Raw genomic sequence first — 19973 nt, 5'->3', positions numbered from 1 at the left:
TCCTCAGCTTATCTGTAAGTGACTTTTTATAATTGTATTCTCTTCTAACATCTTGATAAGAAAAATGTTCACTAGAAAAAAAATGTACAATTTGTGGAAAGTTAAAAAAGGGGGGGGGGACATATTTCCATTATCTAAAGATACTATTTAACATTGTGATGTATTTGTTTACAGGACTAGTTGAACAACATACATTTTTTAAAAATCAGTTGTATAAAATTGAATCTCATCATTTCTACCTAACAGCATCAGAAACGTATTTTCCTTGGGCTTTGAAAATATAATTTTTAATAGCACCATAAAATTCCAAGTGGAATTCATATATCTCAAAGCAAACATGGACAGAGCTATCTTGTAACAACTGCGATCATATCACTGATTCTCATTAACACTTAAGCACACTCGCCATAAAAGGATGGTAATCAGCTTCTACAGTCATGTGTGTGCTGATTAGAATGTTTTCTAGAGTTCAAATGTTGGCATCATTCTATCGTTTGGTAGAGCCAAAAACAACTGTAGCATCAAATTAATAAATTCAAGAAGAGAAAAATATTAAACAAAGTCGTGGCTTCAACTGAAATGCTAACTTTCATAAAAGTATTTCTAATTTTTCACTAAAAACAGAAACAAAGCAATGAACAATTTAAATCAATATACAGCATATTCTATATTTACATACTGATTTAAGCAATCTAAGTGTATCCACAATAAAAATTCACAGGTGTGCCTATGTTGAAACTTTAATATTCAATCCAATAGCTTCAGTGTGCCTTGGTTACAAGAGAGGTTTTAAAAATACAAACTACATATACACATATTCACTAAAACACTAATTACTAATTTTGTCAAATTCAACATATAGCACTTTATTTTGTTTGATTTATATATTGTGAAATGATTACCACAATGATATTAGTTAACATCCACTGTGTCATATAGATACAATAAAAAGAAAAGAACAAAATTTCTCCTTGTGATGAGAATGCTAGGTATCTATGTACTCTCTCAAAAACTTCCCTATATTCATACAACATATAGTTGTGCAATACATTATATCCCTAGTACTTTTTTTGTACTCTACATCCCCATGCCTTATTTATTTTATAACTAGAAGTTTGTACCTTTTGACCTTTTTCATCCATCACCCCCCCCCAACCCTCTCCCCTGTGGCAACTACCAATCTGTTTAGGTATATACACCACTTTGATTGACTAACAGAAACCAGTGAAAATGTTTAATTTACAGAAACAATTAGGGAAGAACCATGGTTTGATAACATGAACCATTGAACTGGGAAGTTGAGATCCTGGATTCATGATGCAGCACATCCCGTAAGTAACTATGCAACAGCCAGAAAATTGTTTACTAACTCTAGGCCTTAACTTTAAAGGATTTAAATGATTCCCAGGGTCTCTTCCAGCTCTAAAATAAAGATGGTAAGAAATAAAGACGATTATAGTACCATAAACTCACATGCAAACTATTTACTACCATAGGATAGGTAACTCTTAATTACTAATGGAAATCATAGCCTAATACCTGGAATTATGTTCAATGGTGTCCCAGATTCCCTGCATTTCTTTACTATATAAATGCATTGTTTTTCTTTAAAAGTTAAAGAAAAATAAACATTAAAAATGTTGCTTTAGTCTTTTCTGCCACCTTGCCTCCCCTACCCCTTCTAACAATAACGTAAAGCAAAAATTAAATATTTGATGTTAACTCTCATTGAAGGAACTTGCATTTATGTTTCTGGTGCACAAGGAAACCTATTCTGAAATCTGCCTAATCAATAGACATTAATACTGCCTGTTCAAGTATATATGCTTGTATAGTTAATCAAAAGGAATGTCCTATGTAATCATGCCTGAATTCATGTATTGTGATCACATATCTATGAGCAATTAGTTTAAAGATAAAGACAATAATAATGAATTACTTACCCCATATTTATTAAAATAGAGTACTGCTTTGTAGGATTTTTCAAAGCAGATTAACTTAGTAACTAAAAATCTATGAATGTGCTTTTGAATGCTGATTTAATGTTTTGTTTGTAATATGCAGTAAGAGGGAAGATATATGTTGAAAATATATTTCATCACATTAGAAAAAAAGCAACATGGGCATCTGCTTTTTAAAAAAAATAATAAAGCAATTTCTTAAGCAAAGAGAAGCCCTCCTTTTGCCATCTTTCAAACAGTAAACATTTACTTCTGCTCTTGATTATACACAAGATGCAGTACAGTAACTGACAGATTTGTCATTAAAAAAATTTTTAATAACAGAAAATAATAAGTTCAAAGAAGTAGGGAAAAGTTAAGCAACAGAGTACTGTCAAGGGGACTGAGATTATTAACATTAATTTTTTTACATGTTTCAACTGACTAAATATACCTGTAATTGGTACTCTGGTTGCAAATTTAAATGGCTATGCTTACATGAGGATTGTGTAATAAGCAGTCACTATGCTCTTTCTTTTGTGTTCTCTAATGGGAAAAATGAGAATCTCTTTCCCCTTTTTAAATTAAATGTTTTTAATAAAGAAAGATTTTAGGGGAACAAATAGTCAACTCCTTAAGCTGTAAATTACTAAAAGCTGCTCTCACTGGACTAGACTATGGAGAAACTAGAGTAATTTAAATGTTTTCCAGAGCTCACACGTTAGTGCTTTCAACATCAAAAAGTAAAACCAGAATCACGTCAGCGCTCTGTTTGGCCAAGCTTTAGATAAAGAGTGAACGACAGGACAGTATGGCCAGGTCTTCGCCACTACTGACATGGACAGAAATGTCACAGGACACCACAATGACCAAATGAACGCTTGCTTCTGACCGTGTGTGTCTGTACACTGGGCTCACAGCCCTGAGTTTGCAAACATGGCTTCTACATAGTACACTCTCAGGCCTTTCCCACACTCTTGCATCTCGCCGCCAAAGAAGGAAGGTCCTAACTAAAACCCTTTCACTCTCCACAGAAAATACTTTCCACAGGAAAAATGTTATAGAGATTCTAGTAAATTGGATAAGGACATTGGAAGACTGTACAGATTCTGTGCACATGCATAATTACCAAACGAAAATATTAAAAAGTACAAATTCTGACTTCACTGACTTCCAAGTTATGGAAATTTACCTAAAAATACTGGAAAAGTAGAGTTTTGAAAGGACACACATTTTTTGAACTTCAGAATGTGTTCAAACTTGGCTGAATCTGTGGGATCTCTGAAACATCAAGTCTTTTCACTTTTCTTCTTCCATCTTTAAATTGCCTATAAACTTTCATCAGCAGTATTCTGCTGCAAGTACAGACATGGCTAAAATGCATTGATTCATCCTAAAAGGAGGGATGTTTACAGAAATTAAGCCAGATTCAGTCAAAGCAAAGCACAAGCTTCAACACGAAAACCCTGTCCCCTCCTCCAAAACATCCTTGTAGTGTCTAATTTAGCTTCATGTCTTTTCTACTCCTCCCTTAATTTTTCTCTGTCATCTTGGTTTATATTACCATGTGCTTTTCCTTTGATAAGAGCAATTTTCAAAGACTAAAGAATTTTTTCCTTACCATAGACTTAATACAGCAGTCTGATAACGGATTGGTCTAAGAGCAGAGAATCCCTTTGCTCCACCTCCTAACATCTGTCACAAGAGTCAGATTACAAATCAACTCAAATGAGGGGATCAAGGGGTGCGTAAATGAAGAGAGAACACAAGGAAAAGGAAAAAATAGTGGTTAGTGGTTACGTCATCTATACAGAAATCATAATATAGGGTTTTTTTTCTGTTTTTTAAAAAAATTGTTTTTCTATTATAGTTATGCCACTTTTTCCCTCATTGCTTTCCCCCCACCCAGCCCACCCCTTCTCCCACAGTCAGTCCCCACCCTGCTGTCCATGCCCATGTCCATGGGTCATTTATACTAGTTCCTTGACTAGACCCTTTCCCTTCTTACTCCCCTTCTCTCCCTCCCCCCTGCATAATATACTTTTGATTATTTATTTGATACAATCATACAAAGGAACATCATGTTAGAAATAACAATGTTTAATGTTTAAAAAAAGGACTGTAATTTCATAAACAAAAATCCTCTTGGAAAATATAAAATAATAACCCTTCTATTGCTAAATCTATAGAGATTTAAACACATAGAGATATTTTCAGAGAAAATGAACTTTTTGTCCCCAGCTTTTATAATAATTTCTAATATCATCAGAAATATTACAGAGAAATACCTTAATTATAAACTGACTTATACAATGTATATAGCTATGTATACATTTTACTAGATAAATAATTTTACCTTTGATATTTTAATGTTAAAAACTGGTCTTTGAACTGCTTTTAATAATTTGTCTATCTTCTAAGTTTATTGCAGTGGAAAAAAGTAATCAGTAACTACTTATGGACTGCCAAACTATATTTCTAATTTTAAATGATGATAAGAGTAGCCTAAGGCAGTTAGCAAACATTTCAGAAATTTCAGTCTAAATGGTTTTAACCTACAACTTTATGCAAAAAAACTCCCCACAAAATGACACGTCAAGGAAACACTTAACTAAAGCAACAATAAAAACTTGTAAAATGTTGAATTTTTTTAGGTTAAATGTGTGTGACAGTTCTCTAATATATATACATGCACCCGAAAGGCAATTCAGATTCAACTTTACCCCATTAAAACACTAAAGTTTCCAAAGTGTACAGGGTGTAACCTGATCATAATTGCTGTGAAGGGTGAGAGTTGACTAAATCTTGATGCTAAATCTTGCCATCTGTAGGTGCTTTACACATTCCCAGTTTGTTTTTTTTTTAAGTAGGGTCAAAAGTTTACAGTGTATTTTCCCCCTTATTACCAATCACAAAATTCTTTCTTTATGTCATCTTAGATCAATACTCTGAACAATTCTGGTACCACCCAATCACAAGTTTACACAACAACATGAACGCTATGCTATCGCCAAATCCATTTCACATTGTTATTGCAGATAGTCTTTAATGATTAGGCACGTAATATTTATTTCTATATTCAGCAAAACTAATAGTTCTCCCAAAGACACCACTTTTAGACTAAGACAATTACTCTAAGATTCCTTTACAAAATCACTGATGGCTTATATAACCCAACAATTCACATTTAAAAGAAAAGTATTCATACTCAGGATGTCAATTTCACTGACACTAAGTAAATTCTACTATTATTCACACTGCTCACTAATCCCGCTCATTTCACCTTAAATGTTCACAACAGACACATGGATGCATGCATCATCTCCCATGACTGGGATTCCAGACTAGAGAATTGTCATAGAGTTAGACCAAACAGTTTTACACTACAATTAAACATATTAAAATGCCTCCATATAAAAAGCCCATGCATATCTAACAAAAAGGCTCTTTTTACCCAAGCAGTAAGTTGGTCTGTTAGCAAGCAACCTAAAATTCAAAATTAAGCACAAACATGCCATTTTATAAAATTCTCTCATTTTACAGTTTTATTTCTCTCATTTACAGTTATAAAACTTTACTTGCCAAACTCTGTCCTTGATTATTCACAGAAATTGCCAGTAAATTAAAAACATCACCATAAATTCAGTAAGAGTCATGGGAAAGCATGTAAGGGTGAAAGACAGTCCTTAAAAACAAAGAAAGCACTAACATATATTTGCAATTCAGCTTATAATATAATTGTACACCAAAAAATACTATATAAATCACGTAAATCTGAATTTTATTTTCAATATACAAGAATATAATATTTAAAAGAACCCCTCTGAGCCCTATTTCAAAGTGAGTAATTTGACAGTAGAAATGATCAACTCCCACAAATTATTTATGTAGGAATCTGATATATTAAAACAAGTTAAATCAATGTAATGTTATTCTAATTTTCAAAAACCTCAGCTAATTGAAGAGGAACTAGTTCAGCGAAGAAAATATGAAAGAAATTTTGAATTAATGTTTCTAATTAGCAGGGGCTTTTCACATAGACTTAAAAGCAAATTTTCCTTTCCTGATTAATTAGAACATCACACAAAGAACTAGACTTTAATTGGTTATTCTTTCAGATAAAGGAGGGTACAGATGAGACAAACAGCAGAAGACATGATCTTCAATGAAAATAATTGCAACAAAAATCTTGTGTTATAACTATATGGTGGTTACAGATACATAGATAGATGGGGTGGTTCCTATGCTTAAAAAGAACAGTTTTTAAGATTACAGAGACTGTGGCTGGTGGTATGGCAGAAATATTTTGGCCAAAAAGTAAGCTTACTTTCCTCAAAATAACATAAAACTTTGTAAAAAGCTTTGTGTCAACTTGGACAGAAGGTAAAATATTGATTGAAAAGACTTTTAAAAGTATCTAAAATTCTTCTCTCTATTACTGATTCCCTAATTATCCAGCGTAGTTCAATGTTTGCCATCAATTTAAATGGGAGAATTTAACAATATACTCAGAGAACACCAGTTTTTTCCTCCAAGATACAAAGAGGCATATCACTAATAAGAAATGGATATGCCTAAATTAAACGAAGAGAAAAACGAAGGAAAAAATTTGGGACAGGACCCATAACAGCACTGCAATTAAAAAGATAAGGGAAGGAAATTCTCAGGAAAGAGAAATAAATCCTCCAGCCTCTTAGATGAGGGACTTGTTCTTAGAGGGGAAAAAAGATCAACTTTTAAAGGGTAGCAAATTGAATGGATTTCAGAAGCAAATTCAAAAATACTGCAGCAAAATCTCCTGAGTGCCAGATTTTAAGTTATGTACAAAACAATTCTCTGAAATGCTAACACAGACCTTTTAAAAGCATAGATATCAACAACATACACATAGCATTTTAAAATTTCTCATAACTTTTCATTCTTTATTAGCAACTAACATTCTATCTTGTATTTTATGTCCCACTTTACAAGTAAAATAATTTTATAATCAATTGCAAAAATAGTAATAAAGTGGTTATTAATCCATATTGTAGAATATGCTGTATATCCAAAGGAGACAAAGCCTGGTCTTTTGTAGGATCTGAAATGATTCCTCCCTCTCTGAGAAACCAATTATTACCTTCCTACCAACTTGCATTAGTATCACTAAAAGCTCCTCCTCCCATCACCTCCACCTCCTCAGTTCACACTGTCATCTCACCTGGATTACTTCAATGGCCTAAATGTGTCTCAGCCTCCTGCCTTGTCCTCCTCTAGTCCATTCACCCCAGTGCAGAATATTAATTCTAATATACAAGTTTCATTATTTCACTTCCTGGCATCAAATTCTTCAATGGATCCCCATGGTACTCAAGATTAAAGTAAAAATGCCTTAGCAAGTAAAAGACTCTTAGGTGATCTTGCCCCACTAACCTCTGTAATCCTGATTTCTGACTACTTCTGTTGTATGTATAAGGAATTTAGTTAATTACTCTCTCTCACCACTGGACCTTTATTCATGCTGCCCTCTTAGCTCAGAACTACCCCTTCTGCCCCTGTGGGTGTTCCCCTCAGCCACAGAACTGTTTACCCTCTACCTCTTCATACGCCATTATCTCCATGATAATACTAGCTCCAAGTGAGCAAAACGTGTCTTTTCTCATAACTAGTGGAACCAGCACAATGATTGTGAACACTGAGGACAAATTTGTGGCTTTGATAAGAAAACGCTAATTAATAACATACCTGAATAATTCCCATGAATAAGCAGAACTTTTCTAGGCTCTGGGCTTAAAAAATATTTTGGTGAAGAGACACAAAACACACAAACCATAGTCTTGGCTGCCTACCACCAAGATGCAAGTAACACTCACTGTCAGGTCATATGGTTGGTTCCCAATGGAACTGACACCATCCCTTCCACACAGCTCCTAGTGTGACCAGGAACTAGCCGAAATGCTGGTCTACCCCAGGAACAGGGCAGGACTGGCTCAGAAATAGGCAGGTAGTATAAGTTGGACCAGTGAGGGGGTCCTGTGATTTTTGTTGGAGCTGTCAGAAAAGTGCTCTCTTTAAAAAAGAGCAATGCTGGCTGTTAAGAAGATGTAAGTTGGAGCTCCTCAGCACCTTCTCTGCCATCACATAGATACTAATTGAAAAAAGAAGCCAACACAGAGGAAAGTGGAGACAAAAGAAAGAGAGAAGGTTCCGGTGACATCAATAAATCCTCCCACCCAGATGAGCCCAGAGCCAGCTGTAGCCTTAAACTCCCACTTGCATGAGGAAGTAAATTCCAGTTTTGCTCATACTGGTTTGCACTGGGTTTCTTTTGGGCAGTCAAGAGTGAAGGGCCACACATCAGGAATCATCTGCTTATGTCAACTTATAAGTAGGCAATCAATTTGAACAAAAAAACTGAAGGATTAGGTCTGGTTATGTATAATTCTTCCCCATTTCATGCAAGATGTAGGAATGCTGAATTTTTATACTCAGCCCACCAACTACTTCCCTATGGGTGAAGGAAGAAGGGTGGAGTCTATTTTTCTAAATAAAATGACATGAAATGTTACAAAATTGGGAATTCATCTAAATTATACTTATTTTGTTGGAAGCAGGGAAAGATACTAAAACAAAGTCATTATCTTTATCCTTGGTGACCTTTAGAGTATAGTAGAATAAATAGCATGACAAAGAAAAATCAGAAAACCAGGTTTGAGTGCCGGTACCCACACTATGTAACCTACCAGACTTTTTCCTAAAGCATGGGTTTGCGTAACACCATTGGTGGCTTCCCATCACATGTGGGAGTGCATGAGGACTATGTGGAAAGAATGCCACACCAGACACAGTTATCTGCCGAGGGACAAAGGGGAGTGAAGGAGTAGGTATGTATCAGCCACCCTGGTTATGGAAGCATCTGAGGAAGATGCTAAGCATCATGAGTCAGTCATTAAAATTTAAGAAAAATATATTTAAAATCCCAGGCATAAAAGACCTTTCTGTAGCTGTAGTAACTTAAATCCCTGTTTATTCAGGAAACATAAGCAGCTGCTAATATAGAAAACATTATGCTGTGGCCTGTAGTAGCTCAGGGGAAAGGTAAGTTAACTGCAAGTGGCCAGGGAATATTCCCAGAAAAGCCTCTATACTAGGAAACTCTTCACCCTACTGGGTTTTCTTGGATGGGGCAGCAAAAGTAACCACACTAAACAAAATCAGAGGCCTCAGAGAAAAGAGAAACGTGGCCTCTGTCCCAGTGTCCTGCCTTAACACCATGGCCAAAGCTCAGGACTGAGTGGCTTAACATGGGGCTATGTTCCACAGCTACACACAGTGTGTTTTAAAAAAGCATTAGGCTTTAGAATTTCTGGTTCTTGCACCTGCAAAATAAAGATTACACAATAAAACCACTACTAATTAAGTATTTGTGAGATGACAAGTTATGTTGCCCCACTACCACTACCAAATTTGGTTCATTAATCAAAGCACTCCTAAATATGTGTGGTCATAATCTCCTATTTTTATAAATATAACATTCTAAAGGTAGTTTTATATTTATATTGTATGATCTTACAGTCCTTAGAACTATCGTTCTGAAAATTTGATATCAATACAAAATGATGGAACTTTATAAAAAGTAGGTGATACTACAAATATCTACGAATCCCATCAAATGATTAAGTGTGTACACATATGCGTTATATTGTAATTTCCTTTAAGGAGATTCTATTTAATATCAAAGCAAAGGGAAAATATTATTTAATTCAGCATCTCAGTATAGGGATCCTCAACCACTGACAGGACCCAAGTGGAAAAGTGGCAGAATACAGGGTCTGTGTCAGATTCTGTTGTTACTGATCAGTCTCTAGCTCCTTGCTCCCCACCCCCTGCTAATAGAACTGATTCTGTTTGGAGTATTAGCCTGCTCAAGTCAGATAATGGGTCATAATGAGCCCCAGCCAACTTTGATGATCTTTTTGCTCACTTTCTCATCCTGTGTCGTTAGGAGCTACCGTGTGCCGCAGCTCTGCCTGGAGTCAGAGCTCTGTCTGTTAGTGTAAACTAAGCAAAGCCAATGAAGAGGATTTGGGGGAAATTTTTGTAGCCCCATACTCCCTCTTTCTGCTGTGAATGTGGGTGTGATGTCTATATCTGAGGCTGCCATGAAGTGAAGATCAAGACAATCATCTACATCTGTTTTGTTTAGCATCTGGTTCTGTAAGAAAATTAAACCCTTATTTGTTCAAGCCAATCAATCAATCGATCAATCAATCAATCCATCTTGTCAAGCCATTACTAGAGGGTATGTAAAACTCTTTCAGAGATTTAATAACCATGAGTTATAATATGAAGACTCGAAACTGTAGAGCTAGATTTAACCAGTGATTTAAGAAACAGCATGATTGAAAACTGAAAGCATTATTTCACAGCATTAATTAAATCATAACTTTAATATATACATGCTTTAAAAAGCTTTTGAAAAAGATATAAAGGGAAATGGCAGCTACAAATGAAATAAATTTGAGGTGGTAATTAAAACCTCTTTTTGCATTTATGGTACATAATGTTAATTATATCACCAAAAGCTAATAAGCAACTAAAACATTATGTACTGATCCTACGTACGTAAAAAAAGTGAAAAAAATCTGAGAGGGAGGGTGGCCTAATTTTTTAATATTGTATAAAATGTAAATGCCATGTCTATTAATTTAGATCATGACTATCTGAACTAAAATATAGTCAACATGGAATAAACTTTACTTCAATATAAATTAAGCCTCTTTAAAAGTAAAAGAGAGGATTCTCTAGTCACTCTCAAATATAAAAATATAATTTAAAAAAAATAAAGACTGAAATTTGCTTTTGAATTGAACATTTTCTTCTCTTTGTGTGAAAGTGTCATAGGATTTCTTTTTATGGGAATTCCAGGAAATCTGTTTTTAAGATTTTTTTAATTGAGTAAAACTCTCTAAAGTTATTTTTAAAAAGAGGAATGTGAAAAAGAAAGCAGGTTAGCCCCCTTTTCCAACCTTCAAAACAACATAACCAATGTTAATGGAACACCTAAACACAAATCCCATTGAATGAATTATCCATGTAACCTCATTTGAAGCCAGAAACAGCTTACCATCATTTCTGTAACCTTCATTTTCCTTTATTAATTAATCAGTCAGGCAGTCACTTCTGATATGATACAGTTTAGCCACTTTATGGGCTTTCAGTTTTGCTGGTAGCCACAACGAGAAGGGCCCACAGATCCTCACTGGGAAGGAAGGGGCAGGCAGCAAGCTCGATACCAAGCCTTATCACATTCTTACCTACACTTAGGAGGGTTATCTTGAAACTTTATTTTGATATTACTAAATTTAAAGGGTGGTGGTGGCTTTGATGGTCTGGTTTTATTTTTTAGGAGGATAAACTTTGAGAAGCAAAACACTAGCAGTGACAGACTGGGTCTGAATCCCAATTCTGCCTCTAACTAGCTAATTAAATGAGGTGCAAATCACGGGGCAAGTCGCTGGCCCTCTGGGTGCTCTTCTTGCCTCATTTCTAAAATGAGATTGTAACAGCAGTTACTTAATAGGTGTTTTTTGTTTTTTGTTTTGAGGGCTATGTGTGTTACTATGAGAAAAGCTTAGAACACTACCTGGTAAGGACAATATACATGCGAGCAATTATAAATGATCTTTCAGTTCCAAGAACTTGTACTATGATTGAAATAGGATCTGTGTTGATAATACTTGGTTCTACATTCATGTCTCTATATTGAAACTACACTGATGATTGGCCTCTAACTATGAAATTTGATCAATATAAGTAAACAGTATATGCAATTAAATGATGACTTAAAACATACAGCGGTGGGCAAAGTAGGTTTTATAGTTGTAAGTACGTGAAACAGAATTTATTCTTGTATTATTATTTACTAATTATTGTAGTATTTATTTTTATTACTACTGTAAACCTACTTTTGTCAACACCTGTATAAGTATGTCTTAATATGTGTTCATGCCCTACTTCACCATGATTATCAATCTTTGGTAATATAGTAATGTCATTTTAAATAAAACAACTGTATATACTTAAAGAAATATTGACACAGAAAAGTTATATGTACATATAAGGGTAACTGTAATGTTAAAATTGTCCTGTGAATAAAACAATGAAAAAACAAACATTAACTGACATAATGCTCTATATAGTGAAAAAATAATAATAATGACATAGGATGCTTCTAACTCAATTTCCTTCATATCCTTGATTTACATCTTTTGAGCACTTTCTTCTGATAAAGCTCATTTTGTAGTACACAATGGGATCAGTTAATCAAAACTTCCCTTATCTGAGATGAGGATCATTTCTCCCACTTAACTAGGAAGAAGGCGGCATAAAATGTCTTGGCAATTGTTACAAGATCCAATTAACAAGCATATGAGTTGAAAGACACAGAGTTCTATTTTACTATACACATTATGGCCCAATATATAAAATTCGAATGCTTTGAAATTAAAAGTGGTTTATTCTCAACTTCAAATCAAAGAGAATTTAGATACCATCAGAACTCACTTCACATTCTGACACAAAGAATTTATTCAGAGTTTAAATTGATGCAATACGTGTAAAGGCCAAAAACCATGCCTTGCCAAAAGTAACAGTAAATGTTTGTTTTTCCTTTTCTTTCTCTACCACCTCAAGCTAACCTACATTTATCTCTGCTTCAAAGCACTGTGAAAACTTGAACTACCTCATGAAACTTCATTGTGGTATATGAACAAATGATCAAGTATGTTACTTTCTCAATCAGCTGTTGAAAATTGGTAGGCAATAGGATCCTTAATCAACAGAGACCTCAATAAGTATAATGATTTCATTAAAAGGAACACTGAAGTAGAAATAACACAATAAGCCAAAGAAATCACATTTATCAGAATAAATGAACAATAAATGTCCCTTAGTTTCTATCCTAAAATGAGAAAGGCTCAAGAAGGAAGTGTATGGCTCCTGATGTGGCAGTCCTAGACCCCATAGGGCCTTGAGGACAGCCACCACTGCAGAATGTCTGTGGGCACTGTAGCAAGTGCAACAGGCAGCATTCGGCTCTGGGGCTGAAAGGCTTTAGTGATAAGCCACTGTGGTGTGAAAGGAGAAAGGTTGTTGTTCTAAATTTTTTCTTTTAAAAATAAGGAGGAAAAACTGAGATGAAAAATAGATAAATATAGAAAGCACATATTATCATTTAAAGCAATATGCATTGGTATTTAGGATGTGTTAAAATAAAAATAAATTTAAAAGACAACAGCAGTATTTTACAAAAGGCTATCATTTTATATCTTCAAAAGATATTTTAAAGAGAAAGTTTGAACCTGACCTTGGCACATAATATAAACATGTCAGTGAACAGGTTCAAAGAAGTAATAACTTATGTGTTAGATGATAAAGATTTTATGAAACTTTGTGGATATCTTGAACCAGTAGCGACATTAAACACCTAACTTCTACATTAGAGAAAGAATAAATGTTTCAAAGCATCTAGTTTCAAAGAAAATCTAAAATCTAGATTCCACTGGGTTAATAAAACAAAATATACAACTGCATATTGATAAGACTCGTGAAACCAGCCTAATCTGTTTCATTTAAGTCAAAGAAAATTTACATTCTATTCTATTCAAATATAATAAATAACATGAGTAACCACCGTATGGTTCTTAAAATACATTAGTTCAAAACTAATGTATCTTCTATTTCCACACTCTATCTTATAATCTAGGATATAGAGGTTTATTTTTTTCTAGACTGTAATAAAACTGCCATATAAAAGGAAGAATTAGAAATCTAGATCAAATAGCTTTTTTTTAATGACAAAGAACTAAAGGAAGCTGAAAGATCAACTGTTTCCTTTGGCCCCTGCTCTGTCTGTTCTAATTTAAGCCACCAGTTCAATAATTATGACACAGTTGTTTCTTTTATAGGTATTCTTTTATAGTTTAGGTAAAGACAAAAAGCCCCACTACTCATCGAGGCACTGGTAGGTCTTTTACAAGCTTCCCCACACCTCTTTCCATCGGCCTATCACTCTCCTGCGTTTTCAGTCCTTTTTACTTCTCGAGGAGGTATAATAAAACTCCGTTCCAATTCTCTGATATGTATAGGTAACAAATTTTCAGTCCTGTCACTGGCACCAAAAAACAAAGTTCTCAAATTAATGAATTCTAAGTCAATTCAGTATTTTCTGAATATTTCAAAAAGTAGTGAAGGTAAACAATTCTACAGACTATGGCGCCACAAAAATCAACCTCGCATAGAGATCCCCCCAAAATTGGACTACATACATTTATAGTATATGGTTACATTTCATTTAGCCAGTATTAAATGCTACATACTTCTTGCTCTCTGTTTGCTCTTTTTGGATAGAAGGATAGAAGTGTAGCTGTGACTAGGCCAAAAAATACATTTCCATTGACTGTAGACACCCATGAATCATTCTTGAAGCAGCAAACTGCTTCAACAACCAAATGCATGGAATTGGGTTAAAGTCACAATTTGCAAAATTTACTGTTAATGTCTCTAGTTTTCTCCTATTTTTCTGTATCTCAAGTTAGCAATAGAAGTTGCAAGGGAAACGTTGATATCCTAATGCCAAAGAACGGCAGAAAAAAAAAAAACTTAATTAATTTTATAGATATGAACTATTCTAGAAATAAATGCTTAATTTATCCCTTACAACTAGATGCTATAAAACTACTAAAGACTGACATAAATGATTTGAGCTTCAAAAATAAACTCTGAGCTGTTTAATAGAAGCAGCCTGATTTTATTTACTATTTTAACTCTAAGGGGATTCTAGCAAGGTCAGCAGACTCAAATTCAACACCTGCCTAGAAAATAATACATAATCTGTCATTTTCCTTCCAAAGTGAAAGTAAATGGCATAGTTAAAAATCCTTCTGACTCCAAATCTAATGCCATATATTTCTAAAGTTACTATGGTAGCACTTATGTGAAGTTCGGCTTATCAGAGACCCTCCCCTTAAACTAACATCTCTACTATCCAGATGAGTAGAATATACAAGTTTTAATTGAAATCTCAAGGCCACTTATTCACATTTTCTTAATCTTCAGACCACTTGTCCCCACTCCCATGCACACATACACCTGTCCTACAGTGCAGAAAAGCAGCGCTGAGAAATCAGAGCCTACTCTGTCCCAAAAGAGTCTGACTTCAATGCTACCTCCTCTAAGACATGCTATACAAGGTATAGGATGGTAATACTTTTCACCTTAATTATTCCCAAAGAATATCAGCTATGCCAACAGAGAAGTCACACCTAGAAATTTTTAATTAAAGAAACAAATGGTGCTTCACAGTACAGTAGCTCTCAACTGAAACCCGACTCTTATAATCCAAGAAGCATTCTTGTGATTTTATTTTAAAAGGTTTTTTATTGCTGTCTGTAATTCTAACTTTTGCTGTTTCAGAATTTGGATTAACCAGAAAACTCAGGTTCTCTCATATTTCTGGTATATTTTTCAGCAATGCACTATGCTTACTAACATCACTTTACTCGTCTGTACCTATGGAAATAGCAAGACCACCATTCCAAATGAAGACTGCCAGGATTCTGTGATGTTCTGAACCTCACTAAGCACAACACACCTACATCATGAGGTGTGTACCTTACCCTGAAAGCACTATTAATGCCATACAAACCAACATTTACTTACAACAGACAGCTTTTGTTGTTGTAGGAGCAAACATATAACTTAGAAATCAATGTTCAGTTTTTTCTTTAAAAATCAGAAAGCCAAAATTCAATGTAAAAATATTCAAGAAGGAAATATAGAGTAAAACTTGCATTGATACTCCTTCTAGTTTAATAATTTTTGGAAATTATTCCGCATATTTCTCACAACCCTTAACATAGGCCAACACAATATAATTAATAAATATTTCCACAAGGAAGGAGAGTCAGAGAAGGAGGGATGACCTGAAGGTGAAGGGAAGGAAGGAAGAGAAAAAGAAGGGTTAAGGGGGCCGAATGTATTTAGTTTTATGTTAAAAACTAAGCCAATCTATTTACATTAATGTGTGCATTAAAAAAGAGGAAAGCGGAATAGCAGAAGTGCTTTTAAAACTGGCCTGTCATACAAATAGTTTCCAACTGATGGCTTTGCCTCAGTAACATCCATTGAAGATAATTTCAACCGACCAGGAAGTGTCTTTTGTTCTGAGTTCAGCAGCCCATCTACACACTAAGAGCAGAGTAGTCTACCCAGGGGAACTAGAAAAAGGATTTCGGTTTAAATAGTTAAACCACTGAGGGAGGGTATTTTGTCAACTGTTGAATATTTGTTATTTCCCTGATCACAGCCTACCATGCTGACATTTGAAAAAAACTGTAATGCAGTAGCAATACAATTAAACGTCACCAGATTTTGCCTAAAGCAAAAGATACATATTTAAATATTCTAAATTTTTATTTAGATTAACACTGATTTTCAGTGGACAGTAAGTTCTCAAAGCCTCAGATCTGTAGCTCAAATCAAGCTGCCCACCATCATGGGCATTGACACATCTGTCAGTTAAATCAGGTTATCTATCTAACCACAAAATCTTCTCACGCCTATGAACAACAAGGGAATTCTAAATACAGCAAACACTCATTTCAAATGTACCGTCAACCATGTCATACCCGATATGGACATAAATTCTTTTGCCTTAACACAGTTAATGTAATTTTTGGTATTAAGTATATAACAACGAAGTGTACTAGTATCACCACAAGTGATTATGCTCTGTTGTACTTTGGAGAGCTTCTCTCTGCCTATGTGAATGTTGAAGAGCTGGACTCGACCTAGTATGTAGGACCAATTCTTCCCCTACCCTGATCTCCCACCCCAAATTTTCTAGTGTACAGAAAGTAAACATAAACAAATCCAAAGTACATATGAATCCACAGTGAGTTCAGTTTTTCATAATGAAGAGAAAAATCACATTTCAAGGCTATATTGTCAAGCAGATTTATCTAACGCTTGCTTCTGTTTTGAATATCAATGCTAAGAAAAGTTTATTGGCTAACTTTAAAAATGCTTAAGATGTGAGACTGGAATGGAAATACTGATGTAGCTATAGATTAAGAAGCATGGTCTGGTCTGTTAAATAAATTTTTTTTTCTTTTTAATTCAAACCACAGACATCCCTTCCCATATACTCAAATCTGGATTTCACATTTACACTCATAATCCTTTTGGAAAGTGTGAGAAAGTATAATTAATCATATTTCAAGTCAAAATTTTAAGATGTATTCAACAATGCTGTCTTCAAGAACACTTTGTCCACAGTGTTATACCTTTAAGACTCAACACATTTTAATGCAGTATGTCCTCCTCGTATGGAAATAAACTATATATAGAAAGCTGAAGTTCTCTTTGAGCCAACTCTGCTCTACCTTAAAGCTATGTCACTGTATTCTTAAATAATGAAAAAATTTTTCCAAGATATAAATTACTACACATTCCAATATAAGGGCTCTTAAGTAATTCTATAGTCAATGTATTTCATACAATCTGTTTTCTGTAGGAAAACTCTAGCAAAGCACAGATGCCACTGTAACCTAAAATTTCTAATATTGCAAGGGATAAAGAATGCTGATTCACAGAGTACCACATTTACAGTGGAAAAAGGAAGAACGCTGATTCATGATGTGCCATGTTTACAATGGAAAAAGAAATCCAGTGGCTTTCCCCATGGGCCTGCCCCTCAAAGAGTGAGAATGACATCAAAGTGCAGAGTGGAAGTTTAAATTGTGCAGGTCGTCATTAAATTTTAAATGAGTCATCATGTTTCATAGTTTGAAATAAAGGGTAAAAAGTTGAGACCTGCTGATGAAATGAGCAAAATAATGTTTGACTTTTAAATTAATTTTGAAGTCCTCAAAGAGGAATACGGTTTCCCTATATGACATACTGCCACAAGAAAATGCTGATATTCAGGGCTATTTAGGTGAAAAATGGAGCACAGTGGTTAAGATCAAAGTCTTTAGAGTGGCAAAGTGGCATTTACTTGATATGACCTTGGAAATGTCACTTAACCTCTCTAAGTTTCAATTTCCTTATCTGCTACTCTGGAGATAACTGAAAAGCACTTACATAACACCTGGCATGCAGTAAGAGAGCAGTAAGTTACAGTTGCTGTTATTAGTATTATCAAAGCAATCTCTGCAAATTGTACTCGTAGATTAGGTGAGAATGAGAAATGGCTGTATAATTCCAAAATTTTACTTAAAAATAAATAAATAAATAACCCTAACGGTCAGATTTAGTTCTTTTTATAAATGATAAAATCATGATGGCAGAGGGAGAGACCAATGACTAAAGAAAGCAAAAGAGATTAAAAAAAAAAAAAAAAAAAAAAAAAAAACAAAGAAGAAAACAAGACACAAGGGTGAGAGAACTGCCAAGGGCACAAGGAAAAGCATGGCCAGCTCTCCCAATGGCTATCTTTGATAAGGTATTCAAACATCAACATAGAGGACAGAAACATTTCTCAAACTAGAAACAGAAAATTAATTAGGTTACAACTTATATTCAGTAATATGTAGTGGGGATATTTTAACTTATTTAGTTTTCAGAGATTAAAACTGGACAATCTGCAAACCCACTTTGTTCCTTATAAGGTTATCACAAAACATCTAATATGGTAGCGTAATTTAGTAAAGAGTGGAGAAGCTTCCACACCTGCTTCAGGGTTCTCTTACTTCATCAAAAGAACCTTCAAGGATAGTGACAAAATAAATATAAAATTTAAAATTACACTCTGAAATCTACCCTGATTAAGCATATAGAGTATACAGTACATAAAATATACAACACCAATAATTCCTCTTAACATTTAAGAGCTAAATACTTTAAGTATCTGACACAAATTAATTTCATATTTAGAAACAAGTAAGGAACTATTTCTGGTTTGTATTTACGGATGCGAAGTTCAGTGACTCTGAATATGAATAAGTTCTTTATATTTATTACTCCATAATTACTTTAACAAATATTTATTCAGTCTTTCCTATACACTAGGTAATGTCCTAAGGGTTAGGGATATGTTTTTAACTAGACAAAAATGGTCCCAATGTTCAAGGAGCTTATATTCTAGTAGGGGAGACTATAAATAATAAAATACTGTGACAAAAATAAATCAGGATTGTGTGATAAGGAGTGATTGGGAAGCTATTTCAGACTGGTTGGACTAGAAAAGCCTGCTCATCAAATTTAAAACATCTACCTTCATAAAACTAAAATTTGCTGCCAAAATCTATAGCAGCTATTCTTTTATTTACATATAAAAATAAATACAGACATTTTCCCAGGCTACGAAATGTATATGTAATCTTCCCAAATAAACACAGTAAGCACTGATAAATAGATACAGTAATTTTACCTTCAAATATCATTTTAATACACTCATAGACTTTTCATAATAAAAATGTAGGCATTATTTTTATAACAAATTTTTTTATATTTTCACATTCATTTTATTTACATACTATCTTACTAAACTATAAATAAGTTTTAAATATTTGACTTTACTTAAAAATCAAAATATTCCAACAAAAAGGCTTAATTTTAACTCACCTGTGCCTGTATACAGTGCAGAAGATCTATAAATTTGTGGCCAAATTCAAGAGAAATCTGCAATATAAACAAACAAATAAACATGAATAAAAAAATGCAGAATCCTGTTAGACTCAGTAGAGTGGATGTGATTTTTACAACCAGCACACTCGTATAAGGAATGCTCATTAATAATATCTTTCCATTAAACTGCACGGTAAAAATCAAGACAGACTTGTAGACTTGCTGCATTACTTCTATTTGTACAGGATAGTATAAAATACGTAAGGTCACAGTTCATTGTAAATTATGAGGCATCTACCACAACACTTACTATACTTTCTTGTAGCTGCTTGACTCCTCAGTAGCACTGAGGAGAAGCAGAGGAGCCGGAGCTACCCATTTGCATCCTGCACTGCTAGCACTAGCCCAGGGCTCAGCACACTG

At 34.2% G+C, this 19973-nt stretch overlaps 1 protein-coding gene across 2 annotated transcripts in view; it reads right to left on the bottom strand.

Moving 5' to 3' along the window:
- Nucleotides 1-19600, bottom strand: part of NCOA2 (nuclear receptor coactivator 2) — a 192010-nt gene extending 172410 nt beyond the window's left edge. For both annotated transcript variants that reach the window (XM_090283589.1, XM_090283590.1), the window contains exon 1: nucleotides 19548-19600. The gene's annotated coding sequence lies outside the window, so the exon portion shown is untranslated. The remainder of the gene's footprint in view (nucleotides 1-19547) is intronic.
- Between the last annotated feature and the right edge of the window lie 373 nt (nucleotides 19601-19973).

The sequence above is a fragment of the Furipterus horrens genome, unplaced genomic scaffold (assembly GCF_987537825.1).
Source record: "Furipterus horrens unplaced genomic scaffold, mFurHor1.1.pri manual_scaffold_7, whole genome shotgun sequence".
Classification (NCBI taxonomy): Eukaryota; Metazoa; Chordata; class Mammalia; order Chiroptera; family Furipteridae; genus Furipterus; species Furipterus horrens.
The sequence above is the reverse complement of the archived record's forward strand: the minus strand, read 5'-3'. Positions and strand labels throughout refer to the sequence as shown.